Below are 16944 nucleotides of genomic sequence, written 5' to 3'. Positions count from 1 at the left end.
TATGTAACACGTTAAATGAAACTAATCATATAATATGCATCCAATCTCCTCAAATTCGGACAAAATAGATTAACAGAAAATAAAATCGAAACAGGAACGTGACAATCCAAACAAGAAGGATTCAATTACACAATTTTACCTAATCATGAAAAATGAAATATGAACCACATCACAATAATATATATATATATATATATATATATATATATATATATATATATATGGGGGGCTATTCCTGTACAAACTAGTTTAGCGTACAAACTACAAACCATGGCCCAACCCAAAAAAAACCTGCTTGCCCCGATCGGCCCAGCACACACACAATCATTAGTCTAAAAATTAAAAGCAATTACCACGTATACATACGTATAGACACAAAACAATTGTGAAGTCCACTTTCTCAAACCGTTCATCTTTGTCGAATACAAGGACCAAGGTATAATCAATAAAAGCTTTATTAATCTGCTTCTGTTCTTCGATTTTAAACCTTTTCTAGCAACTATTACAAGCGAAAATCCTCCATTTTAAACAACTTTTGCAATAAAATCAGGAATTTCATAGCGAAGATCAGCATCGTACTCTAGCAGGAGGAGATTACTTCCAAATTCTTCAAAAAGGTATTGTACTGCATTCTGATTCTCATTTTTAGTTATAATTAGTGATTAGTGTTTGTGATCTGAAGTCACATTGTGTTGATTTTAGTTGTAATTAGTGATTACTGTATCTGATTTGTAGTGAGTAGTGCCTCTGAAATGTAGTGATTTAGTATAAATTAATGTTTAGTGTTAGTGATCAGATATCACTTTTTAGTTATTTAGTAGTAATTAGTCATTAGTGCTTTTGTTTTGTAGTGTTTATAATCCATACTTATATCTAGTAATTAGTCATTTATCGACATTGTTGGTGATTTGTAGTAATTAGGTTAGTTATTTTGTTTAACTTTGATGACATATAGTTTCGTCTTTAGCTTGCTCTGTATTTTTTTTAGCTTGCTCTGTATTTAATTTGGATAAAATTGTGATTTGTAGTAATTAGTGATCAGCATAAATGATATCAATGTTAGAAGAACCATGGCATAACAATGAGTAGATAGAACTGCATTCTTGACTCTTCAACAAAATATATTAGATAGCATAAAATTTGACTATAATGCTGCAAGTCTAATATATTACAGTCAGTCCAAAACTTATTTTGTGTTTACTTATACTTGAAAAATCAAAGTTGATTGGAACTAATTATATGATTGGAGAGCTTATGTAGTTCTATGTTAAATTATGTAATATCCTGAAATCAAATATAATTATGTGATTCGTAGTAATTAGTTATCTCATGTAATATTTTTACAACTTCATTAAAAATTTATATGTTAAATTTACAAATTTATATGTTAAATTTTATGATTATGTGCCACACTTGGTGATTACTGTTGAGGTTGTAACTAATAACTAATAGTTGCATCAATAATTACCAAATACTATCCACTGTTGCTTTATGCTGGTTAGTGATTGGTGCTTTTGATGTCGCTTTTTGGTAATTAGTTTTTAGTGATTAGTGATTAGTATTAGTGTTAGTGTTCTAGTGTTCTACTCGGGGTCAATATGAGAAACAGGAGATCGACACAACTGTAACTCCATTGACCTAATTGACGTAATTGAACTACGAAAATGAGAAGTTCAGTATATAAAAGGGTTTTTTCCAATTTTTCCAAATGTTACTTTGTTAACTAGGAAAATTTGTTGCACATATCAGCACATGGAATGATTCTTCGTTATTGCAACTTATGATTTGATTATTAGGCGGACGTGCATTATTGCTACTTATGTTTTGGACATGTTCAGTAATTAGATATATCCAGATATTATAAACAGTCCCTACATGTAGACATTTATATCAATAATATACCAATTAGAGACCCAGTAATATTCTTTGTAGTTTCTTTCGTCATTCGTAGGCAGTTGGGCACCATTTTTTTACTTATTATTTTAGTTGATATGCGTTTCCCAATGCAAGAGATAAGTATTTACAATTCAGAACATTTCTTATAAAATAAACATTTATGGTATGTGCAGTGAACTATTTTCTAAATTAAGTTGTTTTGAGGATTTCTTTCCTTGGCTTTTCAAAAAGGTAAATTCATAGTTAACAAGCAAAATGCTATAGTTTTTGTGTACTTCTCTATTATATGAAGCTCTGAATATAGCGGAACTCATGTTGGGCACATATAACTAATTGAGATTTTTTTTTTCATATACATTCAGATAGCATCCCAAGTGAGGGGAAAAGATGAGTGGGCCTTATTTTGGGGATTGTGGTTGCGACAGTATCCGGTGGTGTTTATGATACTGTGGTGGAAAGGCTTTCTACGGAGAAGAAAGGCCAAGAAATACTACACACGGCCTCACAAGAAAAAAAACAGTCACTTTTGCCAAGAATTTATCAACTATATTTGATGAAGTTGACAAGCATACATAAGATGTCTAATGTGAACTTTTCATAGTATTTGGAAATTTTTTGATTCAGAAACCATTGTTATTGATTAAGTTTTTGATTACTTATTGTTGGTTTAAATATTTGTGATTGGTACTACAACTATTAGTGATTGGTGGTGTATAAAACTGTGATTAGTGATTGATGCTTTATAAAATTTGTAATTAACAGTTCATTACATTAAAGTCATCTCTCATTACATATTAGTTTTCGCCAAAAATAAACAAAAAAAATTATACAAATGTTAATTTTTGTAACTCCTTTTTTTGGACAAGTACATGAATCATGAATAGTAGCTAAACATTCTTTACATTTTTAGATTCTCTTTTTTGATTTTGTAATTGCTCTCTCTCTCTCACTAATCAACCTTGTTGATTTAAAATAGTTTCCATTTTTTTTTTGTTGCAAATATTAGGAGCTAAAACCGTAATTATTTTTTTTGGGTAATTGAGGACGGCACCTCACTTTATAACATATATAGAAAAAAATACAAAGAGAGGAGTCCACTCAAAAAAAAAATCCCTCTAAGAACATCACTCAAAGAGGCAACACCAAAACAATACTAAAAGTTGAAAATACAAAGCCTCCAACGGAGAAAAGAAAAAAAAAAGCCAACCAGATGAACACAAGCGAACACCTCCAGATAGATAAAAAGCAATCACTCCATTGATTATGAGTGCTAGACCTCCCACACAGCTGCTCCACCTCTAAATCAATCAAGGGAGCTACCACCTAAATTATGAACCAGATACATTGATTTACAAATAAAACACCAACTCCTGAACCCCAATCAATAAAATAGCAGCAGCCTCGGAAGCATAAAATGGAGCAGAAGAATTGATTAACATTAAAACCCTCAACATTAGACTCCCAGAGGAGACAAAAGCAGCTGAAATAATTTAAATAAACGACTACCAAGCACAGCAGGCAAGTCTTCCCAGAGAAAACAATAAAACTCCAACCTGCAGAACATACACCATCCCAACAATAAAGAACTGAAAACAAGCCGAGTGCCACAAAACAATTCACTAAAACACTCTGGATGCACACTAGCATTATACCCGAAACCCACGGCCAACTCCACTGAAAAAACACAACATGCAGAAAATACACAAAACTAGAAACACCCAAGCAACAACGCCCCTGGACTTGTCGAAACTGCAACTGCCACAACAAACAAATAATCAATATGACTAAAAATAAAAATTCTCCTAAATTCAGCCAAAAATATCTCGATTTGCAGAACTCAATCACAGCAGCAACAAGAACACGAGACCCAGAACAACCCAGCCATAGCAAGAATGAGAATAACTTCCATACCAGACCTCTAAAGCAACCAAAAACTCCCTGCCAAGAATTAAAAATACTCCTCCACAGGAACACTCATAACAGAATTCTTCAAGCACCAGATCTGACTAGAAATTTCGAAAACACAAAGACAATGCCACTTCCGCACACAACTAATCTACAAATAAAAGCAATCTACACTAGATCCCCACATAAGCCAGCCGCACCAGTCAGCAAAGAGCCAACAAAATAACAACTTCCTTCTTCAAAAACTATAGCAAAACAACCAGCATACGAGAACTATTAGAGACCAATAATCCAAGCCACCAAGTATATATTAAAAACAGAATAACCCCAACAAAATAATTTACCAACTTGTGGCAAAGAAACCAGGCAACAGCAACGCAGCAATCCCAGAAACTTCTAAAATTTGGAGGTCCCTAAAGCCGCCAAGAGCAAACTAACTTCTTGCAATAACTAACAACATGGTCTTTACGAACTGACACCTGAATATAGCATAGTACAATACATAATTATTAGAAATATGCTTAAATTTTACTAAATATAACTAATATGTTTAAATCACTAATATATGCAACAACAATCACTAATATATGTACCAACAATCACCAATATGTGTATCAATATTTACTAATATATGCACCAACAATCACTAATTTTGCAAATAATTAACTGTATATCTTCATAAATATTTTAAAAATATTATTATAGTATATGGTAAATAGATATTCAATAACTATATGATGTTAAATGAATAAGTTTTTAAATCAATATATAACTTATTTTAACAGGGAAAAACCATCCATGTGAAATTACAATTGTGAAACTACTAACTATGTAAAACTTACGGACAATCTCTACCTTCCAAATTGTGTCAACTCTTAAGCGCCTACAAGCTCACAAAACTGTTTCTACAGAACACTCAATTACAACCGCATAAAGCAAAGGAATACATATCTGGTGATAAATTAATGGTGTGGGCACAAAGTTGGGCAATTACTGAGCATCAACACTGAAGCCAAGACAAACGCATCAATGACATGAACACTTACTAGAGCTATTGATAAATATGGCAAATATTCTAAACTAACTAAATATGAAATAGTGCAGCACACTATATGGTTGTACATGATAGAACCTTTGACCACCAGCTGAAATCAAATAACTTGTCCTGAATTCTTCATTACAGCTAGAAGATACATTAGCACTACCAACAGAAGTCACATCTAAATCCACGATTAACAAAAGATGAATCCCCACATTTTTGAGCCGACTATACAAGATAAATAATCAATAATTACAATAAATAATCACAGCAATCACAATAATAAGTTAATAAACACAAAAATCATAGAATCACATAAATCACAATAATTATAATAGTTATCACTTAATTATCACTGTAGTTAACATCAGATTAATTTTAACAAAATTCATGATATATACAAAACTCATATAAAAGCCAGAATACTTATGTCAAATTCAACAAATTGAACAAAAACAACATATATAGCGACAATTCATCACCGAAACAATAAACATAAGAAAAGCTACAAACTTTCTACTTAATTAAACATACCGAGAAGACTATGGAGAAAGAGAAGATGCTTACTAGATCTCTCAAGTTTGTTCACAAATCACGCGCGAACTGGGGGAGATTACGCGCGAGATAGATGCAGCCAATAGAGAGAGAAACAACGGCAGGAGAGAGAAGCATCAAGTGAAGATTGAGGACAATTACCGTTATTTTACTGTGCAAGAAATTGTTTTAATATCAAATCAACTAATGGACAAGATTAACTGACCTATAATATAAATGAATGGCTGGGATTTAGTTTGTAGTTTGTACACTTAATTAGTTTGTATTTGAGCATAAACCTATATATATATATATATATATATATATATATATATATATATATATATATATATATATATATATATATATATATATTGTAAATCACTCAATGATCACAATAATCATAAACATGAAGATTTGTGTTTTGAAAATATCACACTTGTTTTTCCGATCTGAGTCATGAACAAATCTGGAAAGAGGGAGTCCCCCGTGACGATTAACAAATCGATCAGAACAGCGATCAACATCGACATCTTAAAGGGTGAAAATACACATCAGGAGTGATTTTTTGAGACATAGATCGGAAGAAATATTTATTCCTTGTGTAAGGTTGGCTATAATTTAAAAATAATATGTTATTAAAATTTTAGATTGTTAAAATAGAATATATCAGTTCAATATGGTAATAAATGATATGCAGTCTTCCTACAGATTTCTTACAGACCTGTAGAGGTTCGACAAATTTAGCCATCCACAGGAGATTGGCTAAATTTATAGATAATAGCTGAGCATGGTTGGAGTTGAGTTTTTCGAACTGTTGGATATTTTTTTTTTATTTTAAGTATGCCAACTCATATTTTAGCCAAGAGTTTTCAATGGTTGGATATGCTATTAGGAAAGAGAATTGGGATTGTTACCAAGGTAATTTTATTGCCCTTTTTATTAACCTTGTTCACCTGTTCTGATTGTTGTGTCTTATCTGTAATTGAATCAACCAGCGTATAATTTGGATGCATGTTGTTAATATTACATGGGAAAATTTTCTGTTGCTGTTTGGACAATTAGTTCTAGTTATTTATATTATGGAGCATGATTGGGACAGATGATAGGGATTTCAATCTTTTTCGTTGTGTTCAATAATACAGTACGATGTTGAGACTTTAATCACATACGTTAAGATTGTTAAGGGAGTTGGCTACTTGATACGTTGGATTAATAGAACTGCATTTGCTCATTGTATTCGACTCTCTTATTAGGCGTTAAATTGTTCACTTGTGTTTGTAGATTTGGACTCTGTTGTTATTTATAGGATCCCTTCGGTTGTGATTAAGAAGTATATAAGACAAAAATGTAACAGTTCAGGTTTTACAATGGAGTAATATGGGGTTTAATATAATCAACATTTTGTTTTCCTGTTGATATAAAACCTATATTATTAGGCCGATTTATTATGAGTGTAACAATGGAAAATTCTGTATTTAAATTGAAAGCGCGCGAAGAAATAAGCTATTAATATATAGTGACATGAAATTGCAGCTTCACGGAGATATGAAGCAGTGGAATGGCTAAGAAAAGTGGAGCAATGTGTGTCGGAGGTCCTTCCAAAAGAACTGTCGGAATAGAAATTCTGTTTAGTTCTTCACAATGGTCTCATCCTCTGCAACCATTGGCGGAGCCAGGATCAAATGTATAAAGGGACACCATAACCCTAATCACATAGTTCAGCTGGGGGCACCTGTTAATAATACATGTGGGACCCACAAAATATAGTTGTTTTTTTGAAAGTTGGAGGGGCACGAGCCCCCAGGTGCCCTAATGTGGCACCGCCACTGTCTGCAACGGCCTCAAAAAGATCCATTATGGGGCTGTTCTCAAGGTACTCTACTACTTAATCACTTCATGATTTCATACATATGCTTATGTACATGGACAGAGACAAGTGATTTTTAAATTGTATGTAAATAGGTAGTTGAAAATCCAATAATCAATGTCTATGCAACAAAGGGTGCGACACAGTCTGCAATTCAATATTTTGAGAATTTGAGGACTGTTTTGGTGGCTGTTAGAGACATGAAACTATTAACATTATAAGCATCCGATTTAGAGAAAGTTTTTCTTTTCAACTATAATTTCGATATCTCATGTATCTGCTTCGGTTTTTATATGTCAATTTTAGAGGTCAGATTAATTTTGTAGCTTCATTTCACTTGTGATATTCTTCATATTTGTCCTTTGCCCATTAATTGAAAGGCTTGTTTTTTGCAGAGAGGCTCGTCGAATAAATTTGTGGATTGCATTCTTTGTTTGGAAGGTTATTATGAGTGGACGCGAGCTGGTGGAATTGGAATATGGAGGTATGGTGGAACTATGAGGATCACATCCTTACAAATGGATTCGCCTTTGAAGTTTAGTAGTGAGAGTGCTAATGATTCTTCTGATGAATTTGGATCATTACTATGAAGATCTATTAGAACTTCTTCAGATATTTGGCTATGTGTCACGTGAGAAATCCAAAATGGCCAATGATTTGAGTGTCATTTTTGATCGTTTTGCCCTAGCATTTTTACAGCAATATTTCGGAAAAAACCATGAAGAGGTTACGCAGTTTAAAGGTGTACTCATTGCTTTTGACGTTGTTGATGTTGTGTTCTGTTGCAAGGTCGCAACTCAGAACTGATTTTAATGCCTCGTCGTACGTGTCCAAATGTTTTCAGGATCTTACGAAAGGAGGTCCAAAAAGCTATTACGAATGAGATGAGGATAGCTGCTTCTTTGCTTCGGCTTCAGTTTCATGATTGCTTCGTGAATGTTAGTAGTACTGTTCTTGCTTTTGTGTTACTTGTTTCATGTTTGCAGGGCTGATCTAGGATTCATATCTTCCTAGGCACCAAAAATTTTCAGGAAACACTTATATATTTTAAAATTTTCATGGACACTTCTAAAATTTTTTAAAATTTAGAATAGTGAAAAAATGTCAAAAAGTTTTTTAGGGGTCTTCTCCGTGCCGGTTACTACATCCGCCTCTGCGTGTTTGCATGGTTCGGACTCCGAAATCTCAGTATTGTGCCCCTCCTTATAACCATGGGCATTGCTTAGGATTTTCGGTTTTCATGGTTAGCGTGTGCATAGGCTTTAAACTTGCAGTATATATCATATGTGAAATGAATATGCTAATATGCAGATCCTATTTATTTATTAGCACCATTGTTGATTTCAGTTTATACACTTACACTTGATATCTATGTTACCCGGACTCTCCATTTTTGTGCCTATACCCGTGTCCACCGGACATGACATGGGTGTGGGTATGGGATCTGAGTCGGATCCTTCGTATTACAACCGGACACTTCACCTTGTAACATCCCAGGTCAAAATGAGAACTTAGGTCTTGTTTCAACTTGTTTATAGAGATCAAGATCCACGAATGACTTGTTTCTATGTTGATTTTATGCTTCAATTTTCAGTGTATGTGATTTATGCGCAGTAGACACTATTTTTATGAATGTATAATAAATCAGTCTATATAAAGTTTTACTTGCGTGGAACTTAAGTGCCAAGTCCCCGTACCCGAGTCTAATTCCGGATCCATGTCCACGAATCCTAATTATCCTAAAACTACGAACCTGACTCTTGGATCTGTACCCGTGTCCGATACCCATACCCGTGTCCGGGTAACTTAGCTTGATATTATATTGTTTTTGGAAGTAATTTGTTATTTAAACTGCAAAGGGTTGTGATGGATCATTTTTTTTGGACGGAGATGATAGTGAGAAACTTGCATTCCCAAACCGTGATTCTGCCAGAGGATTCGAAGTAGTGGACACCATTAAAACCGCGGTGGAGAATGCATGTAGCGGAATTGTATCATGTGCTGATATATTGACAATAGCTACTCGAGATTCAGTTCTCTTGGTAAGTCTAAATATTTGTTGGACCACTACATGTAGCAGTATGAGTAACTCAATCACAAAAAGGAAGTGTTAATTACATGAGCATAGTTTTCTTCCTTAATTTGCAGAGTGGGGGACCAAATTGGAAAGTGTTCTTGGGAAGGAGAGATGGATTGGTAGCCAACCAAACAGGGGCCAACTCAAATTTGGCAGGACCTACTGAGACTATTCAGTACATCCTTACCAAGTTTACAAATGTTGGCCTCGACCTCATCGATGTAGTTTCCTTATCAGGTTTCGTAACCTCCATTAAGTTCAATGGTAGTTAAGATTCAGTTTAAATTGTGAATGGCAAGTACATTTGAAAACTGAATGTCGTGATTAATATGACATATCAAGACATTAGCTGAATCCATCGGTCCCTGAGTAAAGCTGTTAAGATTGAATTAGGTAACTACCAGAGTCCCATATAAATTCCGAGAAGCACTGCAATCTCAGCATAATGGAATGTCTTGAACTTGGTGGTTGTTCAACGCTACATTCAACTTTTAAATAACATGAACTGAGTTTACTTAAGATAATGCGTTTTAGCACTTGAAGTGATATGAGGATTGCAGCAATGAACTACAGAAGCTTTGCCTAATGTTTGACAGAAAAAAATTAAACCAATGATGCAAAAATATATAACAATAATAAATTTATTAATATTTTAATTAATATGAATTAATAACTTATTTTTTCGGAAAATTGTATCTACTGATTTCAGCACTCAGCCAAACAGATGACATGATATCAGATATTATACCTCAAACCCATACCAGTTTAACCCATACCAGTTTAACACGATTTTTCATTTTAATCTATACCACTTCTCCAACCAAACGACAAAATATGCTAGAGCCTATTTGCGCGGATTTAAACTAATTTTTGATTTTAAACTAAAAAATGTTTGTGTAAAAAGTCGGTAATGGGCTTAAAGTTAAAAATAAGCAAAAACTGGCTTAAAATAATAAGTTAGTTTTAGTTAATTTTTTTAGTGACTTTTGTTTTTAAATCTCATTTGATAAATAAATACCCAAAAGTCATAAATTATCCATAAATCATTTTTGTTTTTATTATTATATTTTTAATTACCCCTAAGTCATTATTAAAGTCAAATTACTCAAACTGACATTTTTAACTCACAATTTATCATATTAAGACTATGACAGGGGAGCTCTTTTTTCTTGTGATAATACTAATTATATATTTGATGAATAATGAGATTCATACATGAATTTTATGTGTATATAAAGGTGTTCTCTACTAGACTCAATGCAAGGTACTGGTTATCCATAAAGTGTGGCTCTCTCTCTCTATATATATATATATATATATATATATATATATATATATATATATATAGGATTAAGATCCTAAGAGAACTTTTTTATCGATAGAACTGAGAGAACTAGCCTATCTATCGTAGATCAGCCATTTTAATCCAATGGCTACTATAATTAGAAGATTTAATAAATTTATATTAACAATTAGTAAAGGGCATTATCGGACATCAATAATAAAAGATCTTTTGGGCAAGTATTGATTTATGACCATATATTGATTAACATAAATAACAAGATATGTAATCTTGATTTCTTTTTTTATATTCTCCGTATCTTAATCCATCAACCATAGCATTTAATTCTTTCAAAAAATAACCCAGAGCATTTAATGTAGATTAATTTGAATTTCAAATTTCAAATTTTCAAAAGATTTACCATTAAGAAAGTATTTAATATTTAATACACCTTATTTTCTCTCAAAGATTCTTTTAAATGTTGTATAAATATTTTGTTTTCTAATTAAGATTCTTTAAAATATTTATAAATATTTAGATACAAAATTATATTGCAAGATCTATTATAGCACACAATCAATTAAGATTCTTTAAAATATTCATTTATATATTTTTCATATTAGGAGTTCTATTAAGTGCTCTTTAAATATAAACTAAGTTAGTATTCAATTTCAATAATAGAATTTTGAGATTCTTTACAAGAATTACATAGATATACTTCCGGTATTAATATTTTTAAGATTACTTATAACGGTTTTTTTGTCAATTTTATAAATAATATTTAACCAATTCTACCATATATCATTCTACACATTTAAGCGAACTTGTTAAAAAATCTCAAAATTTCATATTGATAGAATCCATATCAGAATATTGAATCCTTTGCAAACTAATAACCCAATTATATTTAATACTATATACTAGAGTCTATTATTAAATGTTATTTTTCAAATTGAGAGAAAATAATAAAACATAAAATTTTTATAAGAATCTTTAAATGTACATCTATTAGAATCTCAACATTTTTTTTTGAAGTAATGAACCTCAACATATTATAATATGTAATAATCTAACTAAATATGTCATAAATATTTTAAGAATCTTTGTACAAAATAAATGATGCTATTGAAAGAAAAGCAAACAGAAGTACGATGTTTATTGAAAAAAAACATAAAATTTTTAATATTTTATTTCTTAAAATTTATTTCAACAAAGTACAAATTTGAAAAAATATATCAACACAATGAAAATATGTGGTAGAATTATATGAAATTTATAAAATATACTTAAGAGAAACTAGTATTACTTTAAAATTATATTTATTAAAGTATCTAAAAATCTCACCTAATTTTATTTGTTTACATGTATAATTTATTTTAAATAATCAATATATTTTAATGACAAATAATTAATAAAATCTAATATTATTAAATTTTACATTTACTATTACTAATTATTATTTCTAGATTTTTTTCCAAAAAAAAACTCCTTTATTCAAGTATTTATTTTAGAAATAACTTTTGTCGGGAGATTCTTATAAGTGTTTTAAATAAATTAAAATCTTAATTTCTTATATTTTATTTTAATAATGAGAAATCAGTCGGTAATTAGATTTCACAACCTTTATTTTACAGATAAAAAAATAATTATGACAACAATTAGTAGATTCCTTAAGTGAATAATAATTGTATTAAAATTCAATTATTGAAAAAAATATGACGGCAATGAGTAGATTCTCTTAAAAGAATATAATTATAGTAAACTAAGTTATTTAAAACACTTGGGGGAATAAAATAAATCTGTGTATTAAACTAAATACACAAGTATTTATTTTAAAATTATTATTTGTTGGGAGATTCTCTTAAGTGTTTAAAATAAATAAAAATCTTGATTTATTAAATTATATTTTAACAATGAGAAATTCGTTAGTAATAAGATTCCATAAATTTTCTTCTACTGATAAAAATGATAAATATAGTAGTAAATAGTAGATTTTTTTTAGTAAATATAATTGTATTAAAATTCAATTAAGCTCTCTAAAATAATCTTCAACATATTTTAAAATTAAGTGTGCTACTAATTTTTATTGAATCTTACTTTAAAATAGTTAATAAATAGTTAATGTTATTGTTTCCAAAAAATAATAATAAATAATTTAGTGTGCTAATAAGATTGAAATAATATTAAAGTGTTCTACTAATTATTTCATTAATTTTTTGAATGATTTTAAATAATAAAATTGCAACTCTTTTCAATGTTCTTTAAAATTTTTGCTTGTGTTCTTTAATATATTCTTACATAATATTCTAATACTTAACTGTTAATAAAATGTACAAAGTGCTCATATAAATCTTAGAATCGTGTAAGGAACACAACTCAGAATCAATGATTTTTAAAATCCTAATATATACAAAATAACAATGATTAATGATTACCTTATTTAGAAGATTTGATTGCTCATGTCTGATATTAAAATCTTTGCATTAACTCGTGAATTAAATGCGCATACATAGTTGTATATAGGTTGTTTTAAATCAGTAAATATATTTTAGTTTATTCACCCAAATACCCTTGTCATATATAAAACCAATTTATTTAAATTAAGATATATCAATGGTCTTAAATAGATCTCTCGGTTCTCTTGATAAGAAGGTTCTCCCTGGAACCTTACTCTATATATATATATATATATATATATATATATATATATATATATATATATATATATATATATATATATATATGGGTCAGGTTCCACATAAAACCTTTTAATTTTAGAACCTTACAACCTTCATTAAATGACAATAATTAATCCATAATTAGTGTAAACTTTCTAAAATTATATAATTCAACCATATAACCTGTAGGCTTGTACTGCTGCAGAATATTTGTATAAAGATCTTAAATATAAATTACTAGGCTTGTACTGCTGCACAATATTTGTATAAAGATCTTAAATATAAATTACTACGTCATACTGCTGCGGAACATATATTAATATAATAGAAAATGATTTTACAAAGCAATATTTTTGTAGAAAAATACAAATAACTACGTCATACTGCTGCAGAACATATATTAATATAATAGAAAATGATTTTATAAATTGTAGGAAAATACAAATTACTACATATACTGCTGCGGAACATATATTAATATAATTGAAACTGATTTTATAATGCAATATTTTTATAGGAAATGCAAATTACTACATCATACTGCTGCGGAACATGTATTAATATAATTGAAAATGAGTTTATAATGCAATATTTTTATAGAAAAATAAAATTTACTACATCATACTGCTGCTGAACATTGCATTTAACAAGCAATTTGATTAGGAGATAATAATTAAATTTTAATACATATAATTATTACATTTAAGGCATTCATTAATTACCTATAGTCAACTAAAAAAGATATTAAATAACTAATATTAAATGCAGTATTTGATCATCACCATTGATTTAACATTAATCTAATGATTCTATATGAGTTCTAAGTTCTAATTTAATATGAGTTCTGATTTGAACCTCACCCTATATATATATAGGCTCATGATCAAATAGAAACCAATCTTAAAATAAAAACTAGAAACCAATACAAGTTAGTGATATTCTCAGTACAATTTAGTGATATTCTCTTCAGGATTTATTGATCTGTGTTGCAGGAATTAGTGAAAACTTAATCTCCAGATATGTTCCAGCTTAGAATCTCCAGATCTGTTCACATTTTCGATTCAGATGGTGGTGATAGTGGTGGAGATGGTGGAGGTGAAGGTGGAGATGGAGGAAAGATGATTGTAGCGGAGGTTTGGGCGGCTTAAAGTAGGGGGTTGGAGCGTTGCCGGAATAGTGACGGATCCGCGTTTGAAGTTGAGTCGAGGTGGAGAAAGAAGTATGAACGGGGCTGAAGAAGGTTGAAACAGCGATTAAGATGGGGCTGGTGAAGATGGAGGTGGAGGTTGTGTTGTTAGAGAAATAATGAAGGTGGAGGTGGAGATGGAGGTGGTGGTTATGGAAGGGGCGGTCGGCATAGAGGTGGTAGTGGTTATGAAGGAGGCGACGACGGAGGTGGTGGCAGTGGAGATGGGGTTGGTGAAGATGGAGGTGGGTTTGGTGAAGATGGAGGTGGAGATGGGGTTGTTTAAGAATTTAGTGATATTTGCTTTAGGATTTAGTGATATTTCAGCTTGGTTTTTAGTTATTAGGATAGTACTACTCAAATACAAACCAAATTAGCCTAAAAACTAAAATCCAATTTCTGGTCAGTTTTTTATCACTATTTTTGACTACAGAAATCACTAATTTGTACATAACATATCACTAATTTATATATATAGCATATCTCACGAATATAAATATATTTATACACATATATGCAACGCATATGACCATCATCTTCACCTGAACCTTAATAATGGACCTCTTACCACCATTACCAAACGTTTCCATGACTTTCCACCATTTTCTACCATCACCAATATTCACATACACTTTCCATCCTAACTTATCAAAACTAACGTCTACTTAACACCATCATATAACTTCTCTTATAGCTTCTTACTGCCAAGAACCTTCCTACGACTCAAATTTAACATCTGTAATCGGTTACCAATTGTTTAGGTAGGTAGATTTTCTCAATTTTGAATAATAAATTCGCTGTTTATATACTATATTAAAACGGTGATTAGTGTAGTATAAATTAGTGATACTCGTAGTTATAAATAGTGATTGAGAATTTATATATATATATATATATATATATATATATATATATACACCATTCTATCTACATTAAACAAATAATCTCCCAAGACAAATGGCACAATCATCCATCTGATCTCCAGTTACTACCCACCAGTGATAACCATTTTTGTTATTATGATTACATGGATGCTTGGAATATTATATTCCTATATCAGAATGAATCATTCAGTCACTCATGGTTTGTCCAATTTGATCATAAGTTCAAGAGTTCAATTCCCCTATGGTTCGTTGATTTGCGGAATTCTTTTGGACCATTACCATCCGTAATTCCAGATGTATTATTAAAACAAATTGATTATTTCAAAAAAGTGAGAACTAACAAAAATCCATATTATTCCGGATTTAAACTCTTCATTTTTTCAGTAAATATAAAGTTCCTTGGATCTTCAAATGACATTATCAGATAAATGTCTTAGTTGAACCAACCAACACAGTTCACACGGAAGGTAGTCACAGAGCAACAATAACCGATCATGATGGATACAGCTGTGTTTCCAGAATCCATTATGTCAAGTGGTGGGATAAATTCAATATAGACAGAATAATCAGTCAAGTTCAGAAAGAATTCACATCTATACCAGTCAAAACCATGCCAATTATTCAAGAGAAGAAAGTATCTGATGCATTTCATCTATTAATCATCTCTGTTATATATATATTGCTTCCGCCCCTTTTGGTATCAGATCCACCCGGTAATCATTGAGTTATTGAGTTACTATCCCTACCTGAAAATGTTCATATAATAGTGTTTTACATTGCTTCTAGAGTATCTAGTTAATTCTGCTTTTAAGTAACCCTTTCGAACCACCTATAGTTATTAGTCAGATCCTTGGTAAGTCTCAGGATAGAGCAGTGTTGGATAGACTATATTGTTTAGGTATGAGTTTTAAAGGATAACTTTAAAAATAGAATTATTAAGATATACGAGAATAAGTAAAACAAAACCTTATGAGCAGTCTCTTTAGGACTAGTTCCTCAGTTACCTCAAGGTCACCAATGACATCGATCCTAGATTTCATCAATCAAGAAGAACATAATTATGAAAACATTAGTCAAGATTTAAGTATTTAGAATATACCTAGTGTAGAATCTAAAAAGATTTACAAGTCAACTTTTGCCGATAATTTTAAGACTAATTATAATGTTAAAACAGTTGAAAAAATCTATGCAATCAATAAAGAACATGAAAGTTGTTACCTATTAACGAATGAAATTCGGAAAAAATTTTATTCACATAGGTTTAGTACAAATTGCAGTCAAACCTTTATCAGTAAAAGGAATTAATCCTAGCATTCTTTTATGTTTAAGAAATTCAAGATTTATAAATTATGTCCCTAGCATATTAGGAATTATGGAATCTAGTCTCCATAATGGACCAATCCATTTTAATTGTTTTCCAAACTTTACTTTAAGTCTAGATGACCCTCACTTATTGAAAGCATTAACACTAAATATTAAAACTGCTAGTGAAATCACACAAATGATTGAGGGATCTCAGCCAATTGCATTATTTTATAGAATTTATTACAAAACTATGAAAACCAATTTAGATGTAAATGCACTTAGTAAGAG

The 16944-nt window shown here is 30.7% G+C and overlaps 1 long non-coding RNA gene and 1 pseudogene across 1 annotated transcript; one reads left to right on the top strand and one right to left on the bottom strand.

Moving 5' to 3' along the window:
• Nucleotides 1–2912: 2912 nt before the first annotated feature.
• On the bottom strand, nt 2913–5537 carry LOC108227065 (uncharacterized). Its single transcript, XR_010291100.1, has 4 exons — nt 5408–5537; nt 4146–4280; nt 3549–4046; nt 2913–3449 (listed from the first exon to the last, which is right to left on the bottom strand). It is a non-coding gene; the product is annotated as an uncharacterized LOC108227065 (long non-coding RNA).
• Nucleotides 5538–7962: 2425 nt separating this feature from the next.
• Nucleotides 7963–9593, top strand: LOC108217039 (peroxidase 59-like; annotated as a pseudogene).
• The last annotated feature ends 7351 nt before the right edge of the window (nt 9594–16944 follow it).

This window comes from Daucus carota, chromosome 4 (assembly GCF_001625215.2).
Source record: "Daucus carota subsp. sativus chromosome 4, DH1 v3.0, whole genome shotgun sequence".
Classification (NCBI taxonomy): Eukaryota; Viridiplantae; Streptophyta; class Magnoliopsida; order Apiales; family Apiaceae; genus Daucus; species Daucus carota.
The sequence above is the reverse complement of the archived record's forward strand: the minus strand, read 5'-3'. Positions and strand labels throughout refer to the sequence as shown.